Here is a 27081-nt window from a genome sequence, read left to right on the forward strand (position 1 = left end):
AAAAGCCATCAACCATTAGTTGTACCCATGATGGAAGTGGTCCTCTTTTGAGAGACCCCTCATTTACAATACAAATATCCCAAGTGAGAAGGACATACCCAACATGATGGCTCCCATAGCAAAACTATGCGAGGCAAGGCGCATCCTGGAGAGAATCGGTGACAGATTTTCGGGTCTTCTGTCAGTTATGTTCTTCATGGTTTTGAGACTTTGCCCCAAGATAATGCAACCACCAAGCAAACCTGGACAGGTATAGGGATTTTAAATTAAGTTAAAAATAACTTTTCATGTACGTGCACAGTTCAGAAAATAGAGTACCTTCAGAAAGTATTCACACCCTTGACTTTTTTCACATTTTGTTGTGTTACAGCTTGAATTTTAAATGGATTAAATTGACTTTTGTTTGTCACTGATCTACACATAATACCCCATAAATGTCAAAGTGGAATTTTATTCTTAGAATATTTTACAAAATAATTAAAAATGAATATACAGAAATATCTAATTTACATAAGAATTCAAACCCTGAGTCAATAGGCGCTTCGTAGAAGCGCCGTTGGCAGCAATTACAGCTTCAAGTTTTCCTGGGTATGTATCAGCTTTGCACATCTGGATTTGGGGAGTTTCTCCCATTCTTCCTTGCAGATTTTCTCAAGCTCTGTGAAGTTGGATGGGTGGTGTTGGTGAACAGCAATCTTCAAGTATTTTCACAGATTTTCAATGGGATCAAGGTCTGGGCTTTGGCTGGGCCACTCAAGGACTTTCACATTCTTGTTCTGAAGCCATTCCAGTGTTGCTTTGGCTGTATGCTCGGTGTCATTGTCCTGTTGAAACATAAATCTCCGCTGTGGTCTCAGGTCTTTTGCACTCTGAAGCAGGTTCTCCTCAAGGATTTGCCTGTATTTGGCTCCATTAATTGTTCCCTCTATCTTTACAAGTATCCCAGTTACTGCCACTGAAAAGTATCCCCATAGCATGATGCTGCCACCACCATGCTTCAGGGTAGGGATGGTATTAGATGGGTGATGAGCTGTGCTCGGTTTCTGCCAGACATAGCGCTTTGCATTCAGGCCAAAGAGTAAAATTCCATTTCTTTAAATGTTGCATGTTACCTCCCCAAACTCCGGTTACGGTGCCCTTCAGAGTCTCAAGAGGGAACGCGGCAGAAAGATCTGATATTTTGAGTGTTATAAACCATGGTAAAACCACACCAATGCAATTGTGTAGAACAAAACAAGTAATATTGTATTAAAAACTCTCACATACACAATAATAACACTCTTAAAGAAAGCACAATGAAAATATCACGTGCATCAAAAGAACAATACATATGATGGTACCATCATTCCCCCATGCTCTCAAAGCAATAAACTCACGATACGCCAAACGTGAGTGGAATGTAACATTCCCCAAAGTCCGTGCACAAATCCCCACGCTGCGTGAAGGTCGAAGTCGTGCAGAATAGCAAGAACAATAGACAGGTATTGGCGCGGTTGCGGACGAGGAGTTACGAGGTGGGAGGTCGGGCAGCTGGCGGCATGGTAACGATCCCCCAAAACGTGAAGGCAATCCACGCCCCAAGTCCAACGATTAAGCCGATATGGAAACCAACTGCACTCCACACGGTAATGTCGATATGGAAATTAAGCCGATATGGAAACCAACGGCGATCCACACGATGATGCCGATATGGGAATCCCAACAACAAAACAAGATGCACCAAGTGGACGGCCTCTTCGAGGACAAAATGGCAGATCGGCCTGTAATGTAGGCGCTTGCTTTCCCACCAACAATAGCTCACGTTTGGTAACAAAACCTGAGACGCAGGTTTAATTGCAATCGCAATATAGGACGATGTCGCGGGCAATCCCTTTCACGGGAAGCCTCAACTCATTCGCGACCAATATTAAAAAGTCCACTCGCAGCCTCGATGCGACTCACGGCAGTCTCTCTCATGGCCGTCTCCTCTCCCTGCCGATCTCCTCCACTCTACTTTTCCGGTTTCTTTTCCGCGTTTTTTCTTTTTCCTCCACAAACATTTCTTTTTACCTTCTACTAAAGTCATCTCCATTTCACACATAAATCTTAACAACAATATTACCTGAAACTAAAATAAATCCTACAAGTATATAATAACAACAAAGGCGGAAGTGACGAATCCGTAACACAAACCACAGGATATTTGCCTCATGCTCTCAGTCTTTCATGTGCCTTTTTTCAGAAGTGGCTTCTTTATGGCCACTCTCCCATAAATCCTAGATTTGTGAAGGGCTGCAGAGACTTCTTCTTCCAGCAGGTTCTCCAGATTTAGCCAAGGAACTGTATTGTTTTGTCAGAGTGGTCATTGGGTTCTTCGTCAGCTCCCTGACCAAGGTCCTTCTTGCCCGGTTGGTCAGTCGGTCAGCTCTAGGAAGAGTCCGGGTAGTCACATATTTTTTCCATTTCCTAATGATGGAGCTCACTGTGCTTTTGGCAACATTCAACACTAAAAATTGTTTTATACCCTTCCCCAAGATCTATGCCTTCACACAATTCTATCTCGGTGTTCTACGGACAGTTCCTTGAACTTCATGGTGGAGTTTCTGCTCTGATATGCACTGTCAACTGTGGGACCTTATATAGAAGGTGTGTTTCTTTCTAAATCATGTCCAATCAATTGAATTGGCCAAGGGTGGACTCCAATCAGGTTGTAGAGAGGCATCTCAAGGATGATCAAAGGAGATTGGATGCACCTGAGCTGAATTTGGAGTGTTTGCTGTGCAAAGGGGTTAAACACTTATTGACTCAAGACATTTCAGCTTTTCATTTTAAATTATTTGTTTCAAAAATTGGAAAAAAAAATTGCACTTTGACATTTTAGGGTATTATGTATAGATCAGTGACAAAAAAATGTCAATATAATCAATTTAAAATTCAGGCTGTGACACAATAAAGTGTGAATACTTTCTGAAGGCACTGTAGTTGGATATTTGTGAATTTTTGAACTCCTAGGCCTCGAAAACAGCCTATACCTTTCTTTGGTTGACTATACAACAAAGCTGGCCTCTGAAGTCACCCTCAGTCTAGACATTGTCCGTCATTCCAAATCTTTAAAAAATAAATGAACTAGAGAGTTCATAGAACACCTTACCCCATGCAGTTTTGAAGTATATAATTCAATTGAAATAAAATGACAATTTTAAAGGTCATATAAAAAAATTCCCGAAGTTTAGCACCGTTGATGCAGTCTTATTAGTCCGGGAGCCAAAGGCCTGAATTTTGGTGAACCTGGTTTTGTCTGATAAAGTTTTTTTTCTTTGCTGCTTCTTGTAGCCTGGAGGTAGCTCATTAAGATTTAGGAGGGTGCCCGGTGAGATCCCTTGGGCAACTCAAGATAGTAACCCCTTTATGTCAGATTGCAAGCCAGAGCAGGACCGTCAAACTGTGGGTTGAGGTCTTGGTGAAGCCAGTATTGTTGATGATGTCATACATCAGGGCTGAACGTGAGGGTGACTGGCTTCTCCACCTAGCCACATTCCGAAAGATGATGCCTTACTACTTCGCAGCCGGCCATGTACACTATGCCAGATATGGACTCTACTACCTTCGTTCCATGGAGAAGCTTCCCCCTCATGTCCAAAGGCTTTTTCTCCAGGGGCAACATGTGACACGACACATTCGCGGAATATGGAACGGCTTGTGGAGCGACCAATTTATAGAATCAAGGTTCATGAGATACGGTCATAGTGCAGGGGGAATCATTGGAATAACCCTGAAGTCAGAAGCCTTGAAGATCTGGGCATTGAGCCGCCACATCTGCTGTAAGATTGAGTCAGATATGAGGAAAATGGAAGAAGAGGAGACGAATACCACCACAGTTCAACTGTATCACAAGGAGGAGGCCAAGGCAAGGATAGAAGCAGACGCCAAGGACAGGGCTGGACTTCGAAAGAAACTCGACACATGCCTTCATCCATTGGATCCAAAGGCACATCCAGGGGGGAGTATTGTCAACATTATCAGTGGGAAGCTAGTCAAGGTAGACAATGCCGTGAACATTGGAGAGGCAATGTTAGAAGATTTTGAGAAGACCTGGCCTGAGGGATTTTACAATACCATCCCCAATAAAGTGGTGACTATGGCAGCAACAAGCAAATCTGTCCAAGTTGGTCACTCCAAAGTCTATGATCTGAATACCATCTACTCAAGGGTCATCGCATTGTTATCTAGTGACCGCGATATTGACGTGAAGGATGTCCTTTCCTATGAGCTTGCACCTGTCCCAACCGCAATGTTCACATAGGATGGAATGTGGATTTGTAAAGCCAAGTCCACACTCAAGAGGTTGCTCCAGGTTGAAGTCTCCAGGAGGAATGCTGGTGATGCAAACGTCACTGTCATAGATGGATCAGCCCTTCTTTGGACCATCCATTGGCCAGCAGATGGCACAGTAGCCGATTTCATTGTGAATGCCAAGAAGTGGATAACTTCATACCTGACAGACAGTGACGTTTACCTCATCTTTGACAGGTACCATGAGTACAGTATAAAGTCCGTCACGAGGGATGGCAAGGAGACAGGGGTTAGCAGGAAACATCATCTGCTACGGACAATGAAGCTTCCAGCCCAGAAGGTTGTCTTTTTTTTTCTTTTTTTCTTCTTTTTTTTGTATACTGAATTGAGGCTCGTGAAAGAGCTGACATTTACTTCACAAACAAATCAACCAGACAAACAAAATATATAAAAAGAGGGAGCGGAAGACAAGAGAAGGGGAAGCACACAAACACTTGAGAGCACACAACATTTAAGAGCAGGGAGATGTGTGGGAGGGAGAGGGCTTGGGGGGAGGAGGCGTGGGAAGGGGGGGGGGTGGGAGAAGTATAAAACACAAGGACACCAAGGACTTCCAGGACAGAAGTTGGTATTTCAAAAAGGTGGAATTGGAGTGAAATTAGCGGAGATAGAAAAGATCAAGGTTTTGGATGGGGGAAGATAAGAGATGGTGGTGAACAGCTGTTTTAAAGACCTGGAGGGTGGAGTGGGATTGAAGAGAGTGAGGGAGTTTGTTCCAGAGGTGGGAGAAAAGAGGAGTGAAGGAGTGAAGGTGAGCAGAGAGTCTTGATTTTGGCAGTTTAACCATAAGAGGGTTGCAGGCAGATCTTGTGCGACCTGTAGGAATATTTGCGGGACAGAGCCCAGAGAGAGCTGGGGGGGGGGGGGGGGCAAGGCCAGAGAGAAGTCGGTAGAAGACGGAAAGACCACCAACCTGCCTGCGGTGAGTGAGTGAGAGGCCCTTGGAGTTGGCTTCATCGCGGGAGATTCCAATGATTCTGAATGCTTTGGTTTCAACAGCGTGAAGACGAGCTAGGTGTGAGGCAGGAGCACCAGCCCAGAGGGGAGAGCAGTATTCCATTGAGCTGCGGATGAAAGCCCTGTTCGTGGTGAGGAGCTCAGGTGTGCCAAGGAAGGACTTCGCACGACGGAGGATGCCCAGTCGGCGACTGGCTTTGGAGGCCAGATTTGAAATGTGGTTTTCCCAGGAAAGATCATGGCAGATAGTGAGACCCAAAAGCTTGAGTGATCTGTTGAAAACAAGAAACAGCTTATCCGACTTATGTGATGAACTGACTCAGGACAGGCTTTTCCATATTCGGAGCATGGAGAAACACAAGTTGGTTGTGACAGGGGAGGACCCTTGTCCCATCGAAATCAAGAAGGAAGAAAGAAGGAGCCGGTACGATCTAGAGACTCATCATGAAGAAGTCGATATCATCATTGTCCAACAAGTCTTGGAGTGTTCTGGAGAAGCCCATCAAGTCTCTGGTTTGTGATGACATGGATGTGTTCGTATTGCTACTTCATCATTACCAATTGGCAAGACTGGAAGTGCCACTGGCCATGGAATCCTCAAGCAAACAAAGGGCAATAGTGGACATCAAGTCAACACTGGCTAAGCATCAATAAATTGTAAAGAACCTTTTACCTGCCCATGCCATATCAGAATGTGACACTGTAGCATGTTACTTTGGCATTGGAAAAGGCTCTGTAATCAAAGCCCTGAAAGCTGGATATGAATTATCGGCCATAGGCAATGTGGACGCACCGCTCCAACAAGTCATTAATCAAGCCACTGGCTTCATCTCAGCCTGTTACGGCATAGAGGGCAGCAAGGACATGTCACACACAAGGCTGCTTGCATGGGGGGAAAAGAATGGAAAAGGTCATACGTCTGCACCAAACCTGGCTGCTCTTCCGCCAACGAGAGAAGCATTTATTGAAAATGTGAAGAGGGCCCACTTTCAGGCAATTTTGTGGCGAACCCTCAATGTAAATCCTCCACCAGCTCTGAACCCAGAAGAATTTGGATGGAAGAAAGACACAATCAACAGGTCACTGAGCCCAACCAATCGACCAGAAAATGCCAAACTTGCCCCAGACTACATTTTGGAAATGATCAGATGCGGCTGCAAAAGTGAACCCCTTTGTAACTCCAAGAGATGCAGTTGTCAGGTTAAAGGCTTAGCTTGCACAATGTTTTGTGCATGTTTCAGGATAGGATGCTCAAGACCCAAGTAGCCTGAACTAGGCCATTATCAGAATGCCAGTGTTTCTAATTCTACCATGTATTGTAGGACATGAACAGCACAAAACAATCTGTCAGTAGGTTCCAGAACTTGTCCTTGCTCGTTTCAAATTTTGGACAGGGACACGTTTTGTGCCACCCTGTAGTACATAAACGTGATTTGATACATGTTTATTGTGGGTTGGTAGATAAGGGTTAAGAAAGGTTCAAAATTCCTCATAGTCACTGTGACATTATTCTGTAGATTTCTCTCTTCATTTACTCTGGTCTACAAAATGTCGAGATTCTAAAGCGTGTAAGCAGAATTGTGGAAATTCACTGATTTGGAACAGCTAGAAAAGGGTTAATTGTTTCAAATTTGAATCATATTTGATTGTACATTAAGTACTGTGTGAATAAATATCAGAGACAGCAAATTTGATGTGAGTATTCACCATGAAATTATGGGAAGTTCCCATTTTTTTATGATTTGGGCACATAGGGCATGAAGGGGTTAATATCTTGAGTTGCCCAAGGGATCTCACCGGGCACCCTCCTGAATCTTATTGATCTACCCCCAGGCTACAGGAAACAGCAGAGAAAAAAACGTTATCCGACAAAACCAGGTTCGACCCCACGGCTCCCGGACTATATAACCACCTTTAACATGTCATTGTCATTGAAAGTACTGCAAAACTGGAGTTTCCTAGAAGTGATAAGAAGGCGATTTGTGTTCTACAGTGTTCAAGTATAGACCAACAACAAACACCCACATGCATTTTAAGGGCCATAAAAGTAGGGACAATGACAGGGAGATCAGGAGAAGTGGTGGAAGTATTGGTCAGAAGAAGAGTGGACATATGTTGTGTGCAGGAGACGAGATGGAAGGGAAGTGGTGTGAGAATGGTGAAGGGTAGGCAGGGACAGAAATACAAGTTTGTGTGGCAAGGGTGCCCGGAGGGCGTGAATGGTGTTGGTGTCCTGTTTTCTGAGGAGTTTGAAGACAGTGTGGTGAGTGTGACTAGAGTGAGTGATAGGTTGATGATGGTGAAAATGATGATTGGAAAGCTCTTGGTGAACGTCATCTCGGGATATGCTCTGCAGGTTGGTCGAAGCGATGAAGAGAAGGACAAGTTCTGGTGTGCGATAGAGAAGCTGATGGAAAACGTGAAAGATGAGGAAGTTGTTGTGGTAGGAGGAGACCTAAATGGACATATGGGAAGGAGTATGGATGGTTTTGACGGAGTTCATGGGGGTTACGGATATGGTGTGAGAAATGGAGAAGGTGAAAGGATTTTGGAGTTTGCTGACGGAGCTGATTTGTTGATTTGTAATACTCAGTTCCAGAAAGAGGATAATAAGCTTGTTACATACACGTCAGGTGGGTCGACGACAACCGTTGACTACCTGATGGTGCGTAGGCGAGATAGGGGGCACCTCCGGGACACAAAGGTGATCCCGGGGGAGGAGGCTGTTTCACAGCACCACTTGGTTGTCTGCGACGTAAGGGTGAAAGGTGCGAGGAGAGCTCGGCGGGTGAAGTACCAACCGAGAATGAAGGTGTGGAGGTTGAAAGAGGTGACAGTAAGGGAGGCATTAAAAGGGAGGCTGAGTAGGGTCGAGGATGATGTGGTTGAGCTTGAAAGTGGTTGGATGTCAATGAAATCTAGTCTGTTGGGAGCCGTTGGTGAGGTATGTGGATGGACAAAAGGACCACTGAGGCACTCGGAAACATGGTGGTGGGATGATGAAGTTGGAAAGAGGATTGACGAGAAGAGGAAGAAGTTCAAGGAGTGGCAGAAGGCGAGGGTACGGGAGAAGAAACAGCAGAGCATGAAAGTTATAAGGCAGCCAGGAAGGCTGCAAAGAAAGAGGTAGCAAAGGCGCAGGAGGCATGTAGGAAAATGTTCGGAGAATGCTTGGATTCGGAAGAGGGTCAGAAAGCAGTATTCAGGATTGCAAAGCAGATAGCGAAAGAGAGGTGTGATGTGATGGGGGTGAGTTGCTTGAAGGATGAAGTGGGACAAATCGTTGTCGACCCAGATGGAATTAAAGGAAGATGGAAAAGATATATGGAAATGCTGTTGAATACAGAGAATGAATGGGATGGCAACATAGAGAGTAACCCAGTTTTAGGACCGGCAGAGAAGATAACTGAGAAGGAAGTTGAGGAAGAGATAAAAGCAATGAAGGGTAGAAAAGCGGGAGGGCCGACGGGAGTTGTGGGAGATATGTTGAAGGCAGCAGGAAGTTGGGGTGTGAAGAGAATGACAGAGATCTGTAATCTGGTGGTGAAAGAAGGCCGCATTCCAGTGGATTGGGAACTGAGTACCCTCGTCCCTCTATACAAGGGGAAAGGTGACCCTCTGGAGTGTGGCTCGTACCGAGCGATAAAGTTATTGGAGCATGGAATGAAGGTATTGGAAAGGGTGTTGGAGAGGAGGATAAGGAAGAAAGTGAAGTTCGACGAAATGCAGTTTGGATTCATGCCAGGAAGAGGAACGACAGACACGCTTTTCATTGTGAGGCAGTTGCAGGAGAAGTTGTTTCTTGGGTTTGTTGATCTGGAGAAAGCATTCGATCGGGTTCCACGCAAAGTATTGACATGGGCATTGAGGAAGTTAGGAGTGGAGGAATGGTTGATCAGAGTAGTGATGGCAATGTACAAAAGAGCGCGCACCGCTGTAAGGACGAAGGACGGGAACAGTGGTGAGTTTGAGGTGAAGGTGGGAGTGCATCAGGGGTCGGTACTACGTCCACTACTATTTGTAGCTGTGATGGAGGTGCTGGCTCAGAACGTAAAGGAGGGTTTACCATGGGAGTTGTTGTATGCAGATGATCTGGTGTTGATTGCGGAAAGTATGGATGGACTGAAGGAAAAGATGAACACGTGGAAGGAATGTATGGAGACCAAATGTCTGAAGGTGAATATCGGAAAGGCGAAGGTGATGGCAAGTGGTAAAGCATGTGGTGAGGTGGAAAGAACTGGGAAGTGGCCCTGTGCTGTGTGTAGGAAGGGTGTCGGAGTGAACTCCATTCAGTGTACAATGTGCGCTGAGTGGGTTCATCAAAAATGTAGTGGTCTGAGAGGGTCATTAACCAGTGTGGCAGCTACATTCAAATGTAAGGTGTGCACAGAGGGAGCTGCAGATGGAGGAAATGTTGAGTTGGATCTTGGAGACGGCGTGAAGCTGCAAGGTGTGAAAACATTTTGCTACCTCGGAGACATGCTGAATGGAGAAGGTGGATCAGACTCGGCAACGGTTGCTTGAGTGAGATGTGCATGGAAGAAGTTTCGGGAATTGAGTGGCGTGCTGATGATGAGGGGAGTATCGTTGAAGCTGAAGGGAAATGTGTATGCTGCATGTGTGAGAAGTGTTATGATTTATGGGAGCGAGACATGGGTAATGAACGAAGAGCAGCAACGAAGGTTGCAAAGGGTGGAAATGCGAATGGTTCGACGGATGTGCGGAGTATCGTTGAGAGAGAGGAAGACAAATGATGAATTGCGAAAGATGATGGGAATAGAGCCTGTGATTGATGCTGTGAAGAGGAACATGTTGAGATGGTTTGGTCATGTGCTGAGGAAGGATGAAAGTGACTGGTTGAGGAGAGTGATGGAAATGAATGTAGAAGGAAGTAGAAGACGGGGAAGACCGAGAAAGACTTGGCTAAAGATGGTCGAAGAAGAAATGCGGGAAGGGGGTTAACAAGGGGAGATGCAGAAAATAGGGCAAAATGGAAAAGATTGTCATGGGGACCGCAAGGCTAACCCCCGCTCTAGCAGGGAAAATGGCCTTTGAAATGCATGTTGTTGTTGTTGTTTCCCTGCCAGAACGGGGGTTAGCCTTGCGGTCCCCATGACAATCTTCTCAATTTTGCCCTATTTTCTGCATCTCCCCTTGTTAACCCCCTTACCCGCATTTCTTCTTCCACCATCTTTATCCAAGTCTTTCCCAGGCTTCCCCGTCCTCGACTTCCTTCCACATTCATTTCCATCACTCTTCTCAACCAGTCACTTTAATCCTTACTCAACACATGACCAAACCATCTCAACCTGTTTATCTTCACATCATCAATCACGAGCTCTATTCCCATCATCTTTCACAATTCATAATTTGTCTTCCTCTCTCTCAACGATACTCCACACATCCACCGAACCATTCGCATTTCCACCCTTTCCAACCTTCGTTGCTGCTCTACGTTCATGACCCATGTCTCGCTCCCATAAATCATAACACTTCTCACACATGCAGCATACACCTTTTCCTTCAGCTTCAACGACACTCCCCTCCTCATCAGCACGCCACTCAGTTCCCGAAACTTCTTCCATGCACATCTCACTCTAGCAACCGTTGCCGAGTCTGATCCACCTTCTCCATTCAGCGTGTCTCCTAGGTAGCAAAATGTTTTCACACCTTCCAGCTTCACGCCGTCTCCAAGATCCAACTCAACATTTCCTCCAACTGCAGCTCCCTCTGTGCACACCTTACATTTGAATGTAGCTGCCACACTGGTTAATGACCCTCTCAGACCACTACATTTTTGATGAACCCACTCAGCGCACATTGTACATTGAATGGAATTCACTCCGACACCCTTCCTGCACACAGCACATGGCCACTTCCCAGTTCTTTCCACCTCACCACATGCTTTACCACTTGCCATCACCTTCGTCTTTCCGATATTCACCTTCAGACCTTTTGTTTCCATACATTCCTTCCACTTGTTCATCTTTTCCTTCAGTCCATCCATACTTTCTGCAATCAACACCAGATCATCTGCATACACCAACTCCCACGGTAAACCCTCCTTTACGTTTTGAGCCAGCACCTTCATCACAGCTACAAATAGTAGTGGACTTAATACCGACCCCTGATGCACTCCCACCTTCACCTCAAACTCACCACTGTTCCCGTCCTTCGTCTTTACAGCTGTGCGCGCTCTTTTGTACATTGCCATCACTACTCTGATCAACCATTCCTCCACTCCTAACTTCCTCAATGCCCATGTCACTACTTCACGTGGAACCCTATCGAATGCTTTCTCCAGATCAACAAACCCAAGAAACAACTTCTTCCTCTTCTCCATGTACTTCTCCTGCAACTGCCTTACAATAAAAAGCACGTCTTTCGTTTCTCTTCCTGCCATAAATCCAAACTGCATTTCATCGATCTTCACTTTCTTCCTTATCCTCCTCTCCAACACCCTTTCCAATACCTTCATTCCATGCTCCAATAACTTTATCGCTCGATACGAGCCACAGTCCAGAGGGTCACCTTTCCCCTTGTATAGAGGGACGAGGGTACTCAGTTCCCAATCCACTGGAATGCGGCCTTCTTTCACCACCAGATTACAGATCTGTCATTCTCTTCACACCCCAACTTCCTGCTGCCTTCAACATATCTCCCACAACTCCCGTTGGCCCTCCCACTTTTCTACTCTTCATTGCTTTTATCGTTTTTTAAAATCTTTTATTTTATTTTATTTTATTTTATTTATTTTATCGCTTTCATCCTGTGATTGATGCTGTGAAGAGAAACGGTTTGAGATGGTTTGGTCATGTGTTGAGGAAAGATGAAAGTGACTGGTTGAGAAGAGTGATGGAAATGAATGTCGAAGGAAGTAGAGGACGGGGAAGACCGAGAAAGACTTGGCTGAAGATGGTCGAAGAAGAAATGCGGGCAAGGGGGTTAACAAGGGGAGATGCAGAAAATAGGGCAAAATGGAGAAGATTGTCATGGGGACCGCAAGGCTAACCCCCGCTCTTGCAGGGAAAATGGCCTTAAAATGCCTGTTGTTGTTGTTGTTGTTGTATTGCTTTTATCACTTCCTCAACTTCCTTCTCAGTTATCTTCTCTGCCGGTCCTAAAACTGGGTTACTCTCTATGTTGCCATCCCATTCATTCTCTGCATTCAACAGTATTTCCATAATCTCTTCCATCTTCCTTTAATTCCATCTGGGTCCACAACGATTTGTCCCACTTCATCCTTCAAGCAATTCAACCCCATCACATCACACCTCTCTTTCGCTATCTGCTTTGCAATCCTGAATACCGCTCTCTTCCAAATCCAAGCGTTCTCCGAACATTTTCCTACATGCCTCCTGCCCCTTTGCTACCCCTTTCTTTGCAGCCTTCTTGGCTGCCTTATAACTTTCATGCTCTGCTGTTTCTGCCCCCATACCCTAAACCTTCTGCCACTCCTTGAACTTCTTCCTCTGCTCGTCAATCCTATTTCCAACTTCATTATCCCACCACCATGTTTCCGAGTGCCTCGGTTGTCCTTTTGTCCATCCACATACCTCACCAACGGCTCCCAACAGACTATCTTTCATTGACATCCAACCACTTTCAAGCTCAACCACATCATCCTCTACCCTACTCAGCCTCTCTTTTAATGCCTCCCTTACTGTCACCTCTTTCAACCTCCACACCTTCATTCTCGGTTGGTACTTCACCCGCCGAGCTCTCCTCGCACCTTTCACCCTTATGTCACAGACAACCAAGTGGTGCTGTGAAACAGCCTCCTCCCCCGGGATCACCTTTGTGTCCCGGAGGTGCCCCCTATCTCGCCTAAGCACCATCAGGTGGTCAACGGTTGTCGTCGACCCACGTGACGTGTATGTAACAAGCTTATTATCCTCTTTCTGGAACTGAGTATTACAAATCTGCAAATCAGCTCCATCAGCAAACTCCAAAATCCTTTCACCTTCTCCATTGCTCACACCATATCCGTAACCCCCATGAAGTCCCTCAAAACCGTCCCTACTCCTTCCCACATGTCCATTTAGGTCTCCTCCTACCACAACAACTTCCTCATCTTTCACGTTTTCCAACAGCTTCCCTATTGCACACCAGAACTTGTCCTTCTCTTCATCGCTCCGACCATCCTGCGGAGCATATCCCGAGATGACGTTCAGCAAGAGCTTTCCAATCATCATTTTCACCATCATCAACCTATCACTCACTCTAGTCACACTCACCACACTGTCTACAAACTCTTCAGAAAACAGGACACCAATGCCATGCACCCCCTCCAGGCACCCTTGCCACACAAACTTGTATTTCTGTCCCTGCCTACCCTTCACCATTCTCACACCACTTCCCTTCCATCTCGTCTCTTGCACACAACATATGTCCACTCTTCTTCTGACCAATACTTCCACCACTTCTCCTGATCTCCCTGTCATTGTCCCTACATTCCATGTCCCTAACCTCAGAAACCGATCTCCACTTCATGTGGAGAGAACCATGACAATCAGACGTTTCGTCGTCATAAATGGAGTGATTTCCACCCTTGCTTCGATCGGGTTCCCCACTGACGAGAGAGAGTGGGGTCCCCCACGGGGTACTCCGGGCTGTACCCTGCCCATATGTAGTTGTAATTGTCATGGTTCTCTTTTTGAGGCAATGTTTTTCTGGCCGGATGCCCTTCCTGATGCCAACCCTTTTTAGTCGCCTCTTACGACACGCAGGGATACGGTGTACCTATTCTAAACCGGGGTACACACCAGTGGTTCAAGTATAGACTAATTAAATTGAAATAAAATAGAGATTGCTAAAGTCGTATTTAAAAAAAAAAAAATTCCGGAAGTTTCCCACCATTGACACAGTGGCTATTACAACACCCTATCTGACACGTTACATTAGTTATTCGTGCCTGTTGTTTGTGTCCTTTATGACGTTCTTAAAACCAGTAAGCTACTTGTTTGGAATGATTTTACAATTTTGTTTCACTGCCAGACACGCAGACAGAGTAAAACTATAAATCAATCATAGAGCAACACTCGGTAGAGCATGTACCTCCACCAGGTTGAATAATTTACGTTTTGTATTCCACTGATAGGCCGGATCTGAATTTGGACATAAACCAAAATCTAATTGGCTTGTTCTTGTCATCTAACCTACTCGTTCACCTAGTTTTGTCATAACTTGTGCACAACTGTTTGAGATATCGTGCTATATATTGTTTTTGTCCAAACTCTGAATGGTGAAGAATCACTAAAAAAAAAAGAGATCAACATTTTTTTGTGTCTGGATCCAGATTCGGATTTTCACTAAAATGGAAACAATTCTTCCACGTTGCACACCAAACCTGTTTTGTCTGAATCCATCCATAACTTTTTGAGATATTGTGCTGTAAGGTCGTGGCCAAAAATATTTGCACCCTTGCACTTTTTTCAAATAATTCACAATTTCCTGTAAAAGTAAGTTGAAATTGCCAAAAGTACTTGGTCTCCACAATTCTTTATTTCACTGTTAATATTTCAGAATTTTTCTTTTTGATTCAGAACTTAATATGTCCTTTTAAATCAGGGAATAAAAAGAAATTGCATTGACAAAATTATAGACACCCTCGACTTAATATTTGGTAGCACAGCCTTTGGACAAAATAACTGCAGTCAGGCACTTCCTATAGCCATGAATGAGCTTCCTACAACTCTCTACTGGCAGTTTGTCCCACTCTTCTTGTGCAAACTGCTCCAGTTCTTCCAGATTTGAAGGGTGCCCTGTCCCAACTGCTGTTTTCAGATCTCCCCACAAGTGTTCAATGGGATTTAGATCTGGACTCATTGCTGGCCACTTCAGAACAGTGCAGCGTTTTGGCTTGAACCATTCCTGGGTGCTTTTTGAAGTGTGTTTGGGGGCATTGTCCTGCTGCAAGACCCATGACCTTCGATGGAGACCCAGCTTTCTGACACTGGGTTGAACATTGCGCTCCAAATGCCTTGGTAATGTCGTGATTTCATGATGCACGCGTTCAATGCATCCAGTGCCAGAGGCAGCACAGCAACCCCAAAACATCACTGAACCTCCTCCATGTTTGACTAGGGAAGGTGTTCTTTTCTTTGAAGGCTTCATTTTGTTTTCTGTAAACATGGAGATGATGTGCTTTACCAAAAAGCTCTAATTTGGTCTCATCGACAGGACATTCTCCCAGAAGGATTTTGGCTTGTTCAGGTGTGTTTTGCCTACTCTAGTCGGGCTTTCTTATCAGTGGGGTCCTCCTGGGTCTCCTAATACAGAACCCCCTTTCATTGAGTTGGAAACAGAATGTGCGAGTTGAAACTGTCGCACCTTTGTCTGAAGGTCAGCTTGAATCTGTTTGGCAGTTGATCGAGGTGCTTTCTCTACCATTCAAACAATCCTTCGCTGCAATCTACGATCAAGTTTTCTCTTGCGGCCACGTCCAGGGAGGTTGGCTACAGTGCCATGGGCCTTAAACTTCCTGATAACATTGCGTACGGTGGACACAGCAACATCAAGGTCTCTGGAGATGGACTTGTATCCTTGAAATTGTCTATGCTTGGTGACAATCATGTGTCTGACCTCCTCAGACATTCTCTGGTTTCTTTCTTTTCTCCATGCTCATTGCGGTACACACAGTGACACAAAACAGCAGAATGATGCCTTTTCTCTATTCAAACCGGTTGAATGAGTGATTTTTATATTGCAGGCATCTGTAACTCACCATGGGTGAGTTCAATTCCAAAGTAAAGGTGAATCACCTGCTTGAAATCTAATTATTTCTAACAACTTCTAAAAGGTGCCAATAATATTGTTCGGGCAATTTTAGGATTTCTGTGTGGAATAAGCTAAGATTTTGTAATTTTTTTCAGCTTTTTTGTTTTGTTCCACTGCAAACCAAACAAATACATTTGTGGATACCAAAAGTTTTTTAATTTCAACAATTTTCTGGAAGAAATAGTGCATTATTTGAAAAATGTGCAAGGGTGCCAATATTTTTGGCCACGACTGTATATAGTTTTTGGCACTGTCTTTCTATGGTGAAGAATCATTTTAAAATATTGTCTCTGGTTTTGGATCCTGACCAAAAACGTGTGTTACTGTCCTTGGACGGTCACTCACCTACATACACAAAAAAATTCAGAATGATTGTTTGGAAACTGTGGACAAAAAAATTGTGTGACAAAACAGACAGACAAACAGAAACTACAGACCAACATACTTGGCAAAATTATTTCGTCAAGGAAAATATCACACTCCTCTCTGCACATGCATGATCAGAACGAATTCAGAGCCACAGTTCTGATAAATTACAGGTTAGTTTTCCGATTTGTGTTCAAAATAAAACATTCAATTGAAATTCATTTGTTCCTCGATCATGAACAGACATTTTTGGATTGACGGAGGGACAGACAGAAGTGAACCAATTGCTTTGCTCTGCTTCTCGCTTGCGTGCACGGGGTAATCAGGAACTCCTCACAGCCTACAAAGACTTTGGCCATAGCTCGATGGAGTATTGCTCTGCCCACGACTGCTGCCCCTGCATCACATCTGTGTCTCCTGCATTCTGTGGAATCGAAAGCTGTGTCAACATCATTGAAATCTCTCACGATGATGTCGAAGCACAAGGTCTGTTGTGTCTCACATCACATTGTGTCTCACACGTCTCCTGCTTTTTGTTCCCTTTGTTCTCTCAACCGTCTAGCCCTACCCAGCACTTTCAGGATGGTTATTTAACTCGGGTTCTTCTCCTAGTTACATGTCCAAAATGCAGGCAGACTGCACATCTGTTTTGTCGAATTGCATACTTGGTCTGGTGTCACCCAGATAGCTCAGATGGCAGAGCACTGGTATGATTCACCAGAGGACTTAGATTCGATTCCTGATCTGGGTGCATAATTTTCCCACATATATCAATTGATCTTTAATATTGTACACCGCACCTTTCCTATGCCATCTCCAGGCGTTGCATAACATCATTGCCGGGCACCGAAGGGGGCTTGGCAATGACGCACGCTGATAGGGAGTACTCAGTTTTCACTCGGGTTGTTGTCTTGCTTTCTTGTTTTCTTGCTTTCTTGTTTTCTTGCTTTCTTGTTTTCTTGCTTTCTTGTTTGTCCGGGCGATATCTCAGCCATCCTTTGAGCTAGGAAGCTGAAATGTCGGCACAATAGTGAGCGTCTTTTTCCAAAAACGGTATTTTTTGTTTGTTGATTAATCAATTAATTGAGGAGTTATTTAATTATTAGCAATTAATTAAGTACTTATTTAATTAATCAAATTTCCTTTCTCTTCTGACCATTAACTCAGGCACCTTTTGAGTTAGGAAGCTGATATTTGGACATGCCAATGACCAGGTGATTTGGCTGCAAAGGCTATTTTTGATTTATTAATTAATCAATGAATCAATGAATCGATTAATTATTTAATTATTCAATTAATGAGTAAAAAAATTTTTTTTTAAGTTACAGATTCTGATGAAATGGTGGTGGTTTATGTGATCTATGACCGAATTGATTAATAATTTAATTTTTTAATGATTATTATTTATTTATTTTCATTATTAATCATTTATTTATTTTCTTTCTCATTTGGCCAATATCTCAGGAACCTTTTGAGCTAGGAAGCTAATATTTGGACATGACAGTGACCAAGTGATGTGGCTATCAAGGATATTTTGGATTTATTAATTAATCATTTAATCGATTAATTATTTATTGATTAATCAATTAATTATTTTTTTATTTATTAATGACTTATCTATCTATAATTCCAGTAATCTCTGTGTGTCTGTGTGTTTGTCTGTGACCGCTGTTTCTCGACAACCACGGGTCCGATATACTTGAAACTTGCCAGGTATATTGCTGGGGACCCGAGGATGTGCCTTTTCAAGGTTTGAAATTAATCGGACAAGTGGTTCCCAAGGTATGGTCACCGTACTCGCAAGCCGTTCGCTTTGGCTTTGCGAATGGACCAAACCATTTCATGTAAATAGAGGGGGGGGGGGGGTTCTACCGTACTCGCAAGCCGTTCGCTTTGGCTTTGCGAATGGACCAAACCATTTCATGTAAATAGAGGGGGGGGGGGTTCTGTGGTCGTTACTGCCACGTGGTTTAAAAGTTTTTTTTTGTTGTTGTTGTTTGCACGCATGTTTTTTTGCACCCACGTACGGGCACGCCCTAGTTTAATTAAATTTCTAAAAGATACATCTTCGGATGAAGCACTAGTGGTTTCGTTATGCTATTAGCCAATTGATTAAGAAAATATTTTGTGAGAAACTTTTATTGAATTTAATTATACAATTAATCAATCAATTATTGTACACCTCTCCCTCCCAATGCAGTCTCGATGAGCTGCACTGCGGCATTGCCGGGTGCCGGAGGCGCCCCGGCAATGCCGCGCTGTCGGATATTTAATTATTTGGCATGGGGGCGGTGTACTTTGAATGTTTCTGTACTTGTCATTATTTTATTTAAATTGAAGTGTATACTTTAACACTGCGTGGGGTATCGTGTTCAATGAACTCTCCAGTTATGTCCACCACCATATGTGAAAGGAGGTTAGGTTTTCACATTTCACCCTTGTTTGTTACTTGCGAAAATCGAATAGAAGATTTTCTGTCTGTTGGTCTGTATGTCAGTCGCCTACAGGTCACAATTTTCAACCGATATTCACCAAATGGTGGAGTTGGTCATAAGCAAGAAGCCTATTGTTTTTAGGGTCAAAAGGTCAATAGGTCAACAAAGGCCAAAGGTCACCAACTTTGTTGAATTTCTAAAATCCTCAATTTTCATCCGATTGACTTGATATTTTAAGAGGATTTGCATATCTGGTCACTGAATTCGACCACCAATTATTTTTGAGGTCAACCTCGGCCAAAAGCTCAACATTGGCCAAAAGGTCAACATAGGCCGAATTTCTAAAATCCTCATTTTTCATCCAATTAACTTGGGATTTGAAGAGGATTTCCAGATCTGGTCACTGAATTCAACCCCCAACTATTTTTGAGGTCAGCATAGACCAAAAGATCAACATCCGCCAGATTTCTAAAATCCTCAATTTTCATCCGAGTGACTTGAAATTTTAAGATTATTTGCATACAATTATTTGCATAAGATTATTTGGGACATCTGCTTCCGGTTTTGCCGGCGAGGTCGTGTGTTTTCCAAGCTCTCCACGCTACCAAAGTTAAGAATTTTTGCCATTTGGATTTTTGTCAAAACTTTTTTTTTACGGTGTGAGTGCCTTGTGTGTTTCTAGTTAGATCTCGATGTAAATCGTGCATACCTGTGTATAATCATCGGTTGGTACCTGCCGCATTTTTCAGGCCTGGTTTTCCAGGCCTCGAGGCTTTGTTATCTCCTATCGGCGGTCGTTTTTGGTCCATTTACTTTCGTTCTCTCACTGTTTTTTCCAGTCTTTTTTCTACCCCATACTTCCCCAAACATCTTATCCTTTGTTTAAAGTCTTAATAATAAAACAAACAAACAAAAAAAACTCAAAAAAAATAAATAACTTCCTTCTCCCCGTGTTCGTTCGTTCTTCGACCATGTGTTTCGCCTCACCCGTTTTTTTTCTCTCCTTCCTTCATAACTCAATCCTCTCCAGCCGACACCTTTCCAATTCCAGTTCTCACCATACTTCTTCAACTTTATCCTTCTTCCTCTGATCCACTTTCACCTTACCTTCAAAAAAACATATTAACAAAGAATTTTAAAAGTAGGCCTCTCCTCCCGTACTAACAGATTTGCTTATACACCTCCCTGCTCCTTCGCTCTCTGCTCTCCTGGCTGTCAATCTCCTATTCTTCTGTTCTTGCTTCTGAACCTGTGCTGGAATACTTAACCCCCCTTAGGAATCCTTCATGCCCTCATTTAGGGAATTTCCCCAGATTTTAAAGTTTCGTTTTGTTTAAAAATGTTTAAACTTTCCCCTGAAGTGTTGTATTCTGTTGTATATCACAACATACTTTTCTTTTTCTTCTTTAAAAGGTTGTTTTCGATTTGCTCACCAAATCTCTTCATTTCAAATGAAAATTCAATCTATTGCAGTTCTTCCTTCCAACATTCCTGAAACTCACCTGCATTCCACCCCTCCTCCAACGTTTTCAAACGGATCTCTGACTTGAAAATCACAAGAAACTCATTTTGAAATAAATGTTTGTTTTCCATGAATTGTCCAACACTTTCTAAAATCCAAACTCATCCTTCCCCTCCTAAACTCCCCCCTCACCCATCCCTTTCAAATCGCCCCCCTTGCCCCTCCCCTCCTAAACTCCCCCCTCACCCCTCCCCTCCTAAACTCCCCCCTCACCCCTCCCCTCCTAAACTCCACCCTCACCCCTCCCCTCCTAAACTCCCCCCTTGCCCCTCCCCTCCGAAACTCCCACCTCAACCCTCCCCTCCTAAATTCCCCCCTAACCCCTCCATTTCAAAACTCCCCACCCTCCTTTTTTCTCCAATTCTCCTCCCTCATCCATCCTCCTCAAAACGTCCTCCCCAATTCCTCTCCCTTCCAACTCTAACCTCCATCTCCTCCAACCTTCTTCCTCGCTCTGCCCCCCCCCCCCTCAAACAACACCTCACTGTGCCTTAAACAATTAGTCAGGTTCACTATGTTTTTTCGTTCCAAATTTTGGTAGATTAGCAAAACTATACATTTTTGGAATATTCAGAGCATGAGGAATCCAAAAATTAATGTTTACATTTGCGTAGACACCTTTGCGAAAATGACACTCAGGACAGTGATGAAGATCTGTAAAAGCATATTCCTGAACGGTATAGACCTCGTAGATCCTGTGTATAGGACTTATAGTTCAATCTGATACTACCTACAACTTTCTATAACAACCTATAACTTCAAAGGACTTGCAATATCATGTATGATGTAATACAGTTATATCACAAATATAAAGACAATGGTTTTCAATTACCTTTGTTTGTTGCTTTTCTATAATCCTGAGCACTATTTTGAGGCCTTTATTGGATTCCTTGACCCAGAAAACATAGGATTAGCATATTTAATTAAGTCTCTAGGTTGACTAGAAGCCGAGATCGCGCAAAATATGTATTTTTGGCGGCCATTTTCAAAATCCAAAATGGCGGCCATGCAGGTGTCTGTGCAAATGCCAACATTGATTTTCAGATTCTCCATGCTCTGAAGATTCCAAAAATGTACAGGTTTGCTAATCCCAAAATTTTGAAAGAAATTATATTTGTTAACATAGTGAACCTGACTATCTTCATCACTGTCCTGAGTGTCATTTTCGCAAAGGTGTCTACGCAAATGTAAACATTAATTTTTGGATTCCTCATGCTCTGAATATTCCAAAAATGTATAGTTTTGCTAATCTACCAACATTTTGAACGAAATTATATTTGTTAACATAGTGAACCTGACTAAATCACCATCAAACCTTTTGTCCTCCTCATGCTTCCCTTTCTCCTAGCTCTTCTGAAATCTCTGACACACGATCAACAGCTCTCCCTACTTCCTCCTCCTCTTCCTCATCTTACCCTGCCCTCCCTCCCCTGTCCTGTATCAGATGCTCCCCCTTCCCCTTTCTTAACGATATGGACCTTAAACATCCGGGGCCTTCGCTCAAACCTGATTGACCTCTCCATACAGGTTGCTTCTGACAAATCAGACTTGATCTGCTTAACAGAAACTTTTCCTCCTTCAGGATGTCTCTGATTCCTTAATATCTCTCCCTGGTTACTCCCTCCTCCGGTATGATAGACCTGAGCCTCATTCTGGAGGTGGAGTTGCTATCTTTATCAAAAACTCTCTTCCTCACTCTCCCTGCACTGCCCTCTCTCCACCTCACCCCCAAGAGTACCTCTGGCTACGGCTTTCCCTTCGCTCCCACCTTTTGTTCATGTGTGTTGTACAGTCCACCAAACAGTGATGACTCCATCCACATCTCGCTGTCTGATAACATGGACCAACCTCTATCGACTCATCTCAACTCTCTCTTCCTCATATGTGGTGATTTCAACTGTCATCATGCCAGCTGGCTGGGTGTGGGTACCTCTCTCACCAGCCATGGCACCTCAGCAAAGGACTTCTGCGACTCACTGGGACTGACACAATCTGTCAATTTCCCGACCGGGATATCAGTCAATAGAGCATCTTCTCTTCCAGACTTGGTTATGACAAATTTCCCTGCAAATGTCTGCTGCTCTTCTTCTGCTCCAATCGGTTCTTCTGATCATGTGCTTGTTAAAGTGGACATCTCTCTGGCCATTCTCAGAGAGCCTCCTCGGTGCCGACGAGTCTGGCATTTCAATCAGGCCAACTGGCATGGTCTTCAAGCAGCCATCAATCATCTGGACTGATCTCCCATATCTCCTGCCTCTGACATCAACTCATCCTGGGAATTCTCCCAAAGTAAACTGCTCTCTCTCATGCACAGATTTATCCCATCTCGTCTTCAGTTGTCATACCCTTCCTCCCGTCCATGGTACATGGAATCTTTTGGTGAGGCAGTTGCCCTGAAACAACTTGCCTTCACCTCATGGAAGTCAAATCCAATGGAAGGCAATCTCATTTCCTTTCACAAAGCTCAGAACAAGTGTGTGTCTACCCTCAGGAGAGCCAGGAAACAATATCTCTCTACTCTCAAGAGTGAACTCTCAAACCTGTCTCCCTCTTCCAAATCCTGGTGGCATCTTGTCAAATCTGTTTCTGGTGTTTGTTCCCCCTCCATCCCCTCCCTTACCTCAAATGGCTACACAGCTGACCCCTTTCGTGAAAAAGCTGAATGGCTCAACTCTGTGTTTGCCTCAAAATATTGTGTCCCAACCCGTCTCTATTTCTGTACCCGCCGTACCCATTCGTACCCAGCTGCTCCTGGACTCGGTGTCCTTCGCTACTGACAAGGTGGAGAAGTTTCTGTCAATCCTCGACTCTGATTCTGCAACTGGACCAGACAGCATCAGCCCACGGGTCCTAAAATCCTGCTCTTCCGTTCTTTCACACACTCTCTCTGTTCTCTTCACCCTCTCTTTTGCTCAAGGTCGTCTGCCATCAACTTGGGAATCAGCCAACATTACCGATTTACACAAAAAAGGTGCAAAAACAGATCCTTGCAACTGCAGACCAATCAGCCTGCTCCCAATTATCAGCAAAATCATGGAAGCCATAATTGCTTCGGATATCAAATCCTTCCTCTTCTCCAATGGCTTGATCTCTGATCACCAATTTGGATTCAGACTGGGTCACTCTACTCTGGACATGCTGCTTCTGCTGTCTTAACAATGGATGGAAGTCTTCAATGTCAAACAGGAAATTAGAGCTGTCTCCCTTGACATATCACGTGCCTTCGATACGGTCTGGCACCCAGCTCTGCTCACAAAACTCTCCTCCTATGGTATCCATGGAAATCTCCACGCATGGCTTGCGGACTTCCTCTCTTGGTCGTAGTCAACATGTGGCCCTGAATGGATTTCTCTCTTCTCCCCTGTCTGTTCAGGCTGGAGTTTCCCAAGACAGTTTTCTGGGCCCTGTGCTTTTTCTCGTCTTCTTCAATGAGCTCTCGGACTCTCTGGGAAATCCTCTCTATCTCTTTGATGATGACTCCACTCTCTGCCGCTCCATACCTCATCCCTCTGATTGGCAGTCTGCAGCCTCTTCACTCTCTGTAGACCTGGACAAAATCACAGACTGGTCAAACAAGTGGAACATGTCTTTCAATCCTGGTAAATCTCACACTCTCACCATGTCTCTCCGAAAAGATCGTCTGGACAACCCTCCCATCTACTTTCTCAACAATCCTCTCCAAGAAGTTCTGTCACTCAAGCTCTTGGGTCTCACAATCTGCCATGATCTTTCCTGGGAAAACCACATTTCCAAGCTGGCCTACAAAGCCAGTCGCCGACTAGGCATCCTCTGTCATGTGAACTCCTTCCTTGACACACCTGAGCTCCTCACCACATACAAGGCTTTCATCAGCAGCTCAATGGAATACTGCTATCCCCTCTGGGCTGGTGCTCCTGCCTCACACATAGCTCGACTTCACGCTGTTGAAACCAAAGGTTTCAGAATCATTGGAATCTCCCGCGATGAAGCTAACTCTGAGGGCCTTTCACTCACTCACCACAGGCAAGTTGGTGGTCTTTTGTATTCTACCGACTCCTCTCTGGCCTAGCCCCCCCAGCCCTGTCTGTGCTCTGTCCCCCAGATACTCCTACAGGTCGCACAAGATCTGCCAGCAACCCTCTTATGGTTAAACTGCCAAAATCAAGACTCGCTGCTCACCTTCACTCTTTCATTCCTCTTTTCTCCCGCCTCTGGAACAAACTCCCTCACTCTCTTCAATCCCGCTCCTCACTCCAGGTCTTTAAAACAGCTGTTCACCACCATCTCTTAAATTCCCACATCCAAAACCTTGATCTTTTCTACCCCCGTTAATTCACCGCAGATCCACTTTTCTGAAATACCAACTTCTTTCCTGGAAGTCCTCGCTGTGTCCATGTGTGTTTTTACCTCTCACACCCCCATCCTTCTTCCCACGCCTCCTCCCCCTAAGTCCTCTCCCTCACACAGATCTCCCGATGTCCCTGCTCTCAAATGTTGTGCTTGTGTGCTTCCCCCTCTCTCCCCATCTTGTCTCCCGTTCGCTTTGTTATGTCTTATGTGTCCGTTTTTTTTTTTCTCATTAATGTTGGCTCTTACACGAGCCTCGATCTTGTATACAAAGAAAAAATACCAGGTCACTGAATTCAACCACCAATTATTTTTGAGGTCATCATCGGCCAACAACTTACTTATTTTAGGCATTTCGCAAGTATCGTGCTATGCACGACATCTTTCTTGTTTGTTTGTTTGCTTGGCTCTGAGCCGTTTTTCTCAAAAAGTTGTGGAAGGATTCGGACTAAACTTTGTGGGCAGGTTGTGTGTGTGACAGGGACAAATTTATTCGATTTTAGTGACTATACGGATACGATAATTTGTTAGTGATTCTTCACCATTGAGAGATCGGGCCAAAAATGATATATAGCATGGTATTTCAAAACGTTGTCACCGGATTATGACCAAACCTGGTGGATGAGTTGGTTGGGTGACAAGAAAAAGTTGATTCGAGCTTGGTTGAGATACAAATCCAGATATGACTTGTTATGGGATACAAAACGTAAACGGATCAGCCTGGCGGAGGTGTGCGCTCTACGGAGTACCCTTCTAGTTGGTCATGGAGCACACACACCCTGACTATATGACCTCGGCACACCGATTTAGTGTAAATAAGTAAATAATCGTGAAAATAAAACACTTACCTATGGGCACCATTGGGTTGTCCCGGACTTTCCTCCGTGCCTTGTCCTTCAAACTCTCCTCCACATGTTCTGATGCATCCCAAGGAATTCCTTTCATGGCCATTCCTGCTGTAGTTGTTCCTGCAGGGACGTCTCGATTACCTGGACACTGAATCATAATAGACCCGCAGTGAAGGTGAGCAGGTGGAGTGAATTTTTCTCCTTAACAGGTTGCTCTTACCTTTTCATTTTCTTATTAGATGACGTGACAAAAGATTCCCGGAGGGATTTTTTCGGGTTTTACGATATCAGGTGATGGCATCATAAATTACTGCATTTATATGTGAAACCCAGTGCAACTGGCCATCTATTTATCACGTATGCAAATATGTAAAATAAAACAGTAAAGAAATACGTAGGTTGATTATTCAAGGTATTTCTTTTTCATTTTCTTGGGGGCACTGCGTGGGAGGGGGGGAAATGACGGGAGGGGGGAAATAAAAAAAAATTGACGAAACAAAATCTTTGGTTGATCCTCACGGATATTTACCTGCGCTACCGAAGGGGGACAGAGGTTCTGTTTTCACCCTCGTCTGTTTGTCCGTTAGCAGGATATCTCAAAAGGTTATGTATGGACTTGGATGAAATTTGGTGGACAGGTCAGGTGCATGACAATGACGAAATGATTAGATTTTGTTGAAGATCCGAAATCACTGAAAAATCTGAGAATTTGTTTAGTGATGCTTCACCATTGAGTGATTGGGCCAAAAACTATATATAGAATGATATCTCAAAAAGTTATGGACGGATTTGGATGAAATTTGATGGACAGGTCGGGTGTCTGACAATGACGAAACTATTAGATTTTGGTGAATATCCGAAATCACTTTTTTTTAAATCCGAAATTTGTTATGTGATTCTTCACCATTGAGTGATCGGACCAAAATCGATATATAGCATGATATCTCAAACGGTTATGCACGGATTTGGACTTATTTGGTGGATGGTTTGGATAGGTGACGAGAACAAGTCGATTAGATTTTGGTTCAGTTCCGAATCCAGATCCGACCTGTCATTGGATACAAAACGTAAACTGTTCAGCCTGGTGGAGGTATGCGCTCTACGGAGTGCCGCTCTAATTCATATAAAGTAGCATTTGCTTGATAGATATGAAAATATTACATGTGAAATATGTATATAATATTTCATGTGAAAATGTTACTTAACGATGTGAAATATCATTGATTAAATAAACGAAGGTAAGCGAGGTACTTGCAAAAGATACAAGATAAAGGGGGAGGAAGGATGGATGGGGTGTAAAACAAATAATGCGGTATTCATGACTTACGTAATAAGTAGATAATGGTGGAGCCAGCTTTGGTTTTAAAAGAAAATTACACAAATAAATTAACAATATATAATACACAGACTTCCACAACCTAAAGCTTATCCCATCAAACTTTACAAATGCACAACAATTAAATGGGTAGAGACAAATAACGCTGAAAATACCTTAAAGGGATGTTTTGTCTTGCAC

General features: G+C 43.9%; 1 non-coding gene across 1 annotated transcript; it reads right to left on the bottom strand.

The window, feature by feature from the left end:
* Positions 1–155: 155 nt before the first annotated feature.
* LOC137433632 (uncharacterized) lies at positions 156–27081 on the bottom strand. The gene is made up of 3 exons (XR_013624835.1): positions 27057–27081; positions 25566–25713; positions 156–242 (listed from the first exon to the last, which is right to left on the bottom strand). It is a non-coding gene; the product is annotated as an uncharacterized LOC137433632 (transcript).

Source organism: Myxine glutinosa, chromosome 10, assembly GCF_964187855.1.
Source record: "Myxine glutinosa chromosome 10, kmMyxGlut1.1, whole genome shotgun sequence".
Lineage (NCBI taxonomy): Eukaryota > Metazoa > Chordata > Myxini > Myxiniformes > Myxinidae > Myxine > Myxine glutinosa.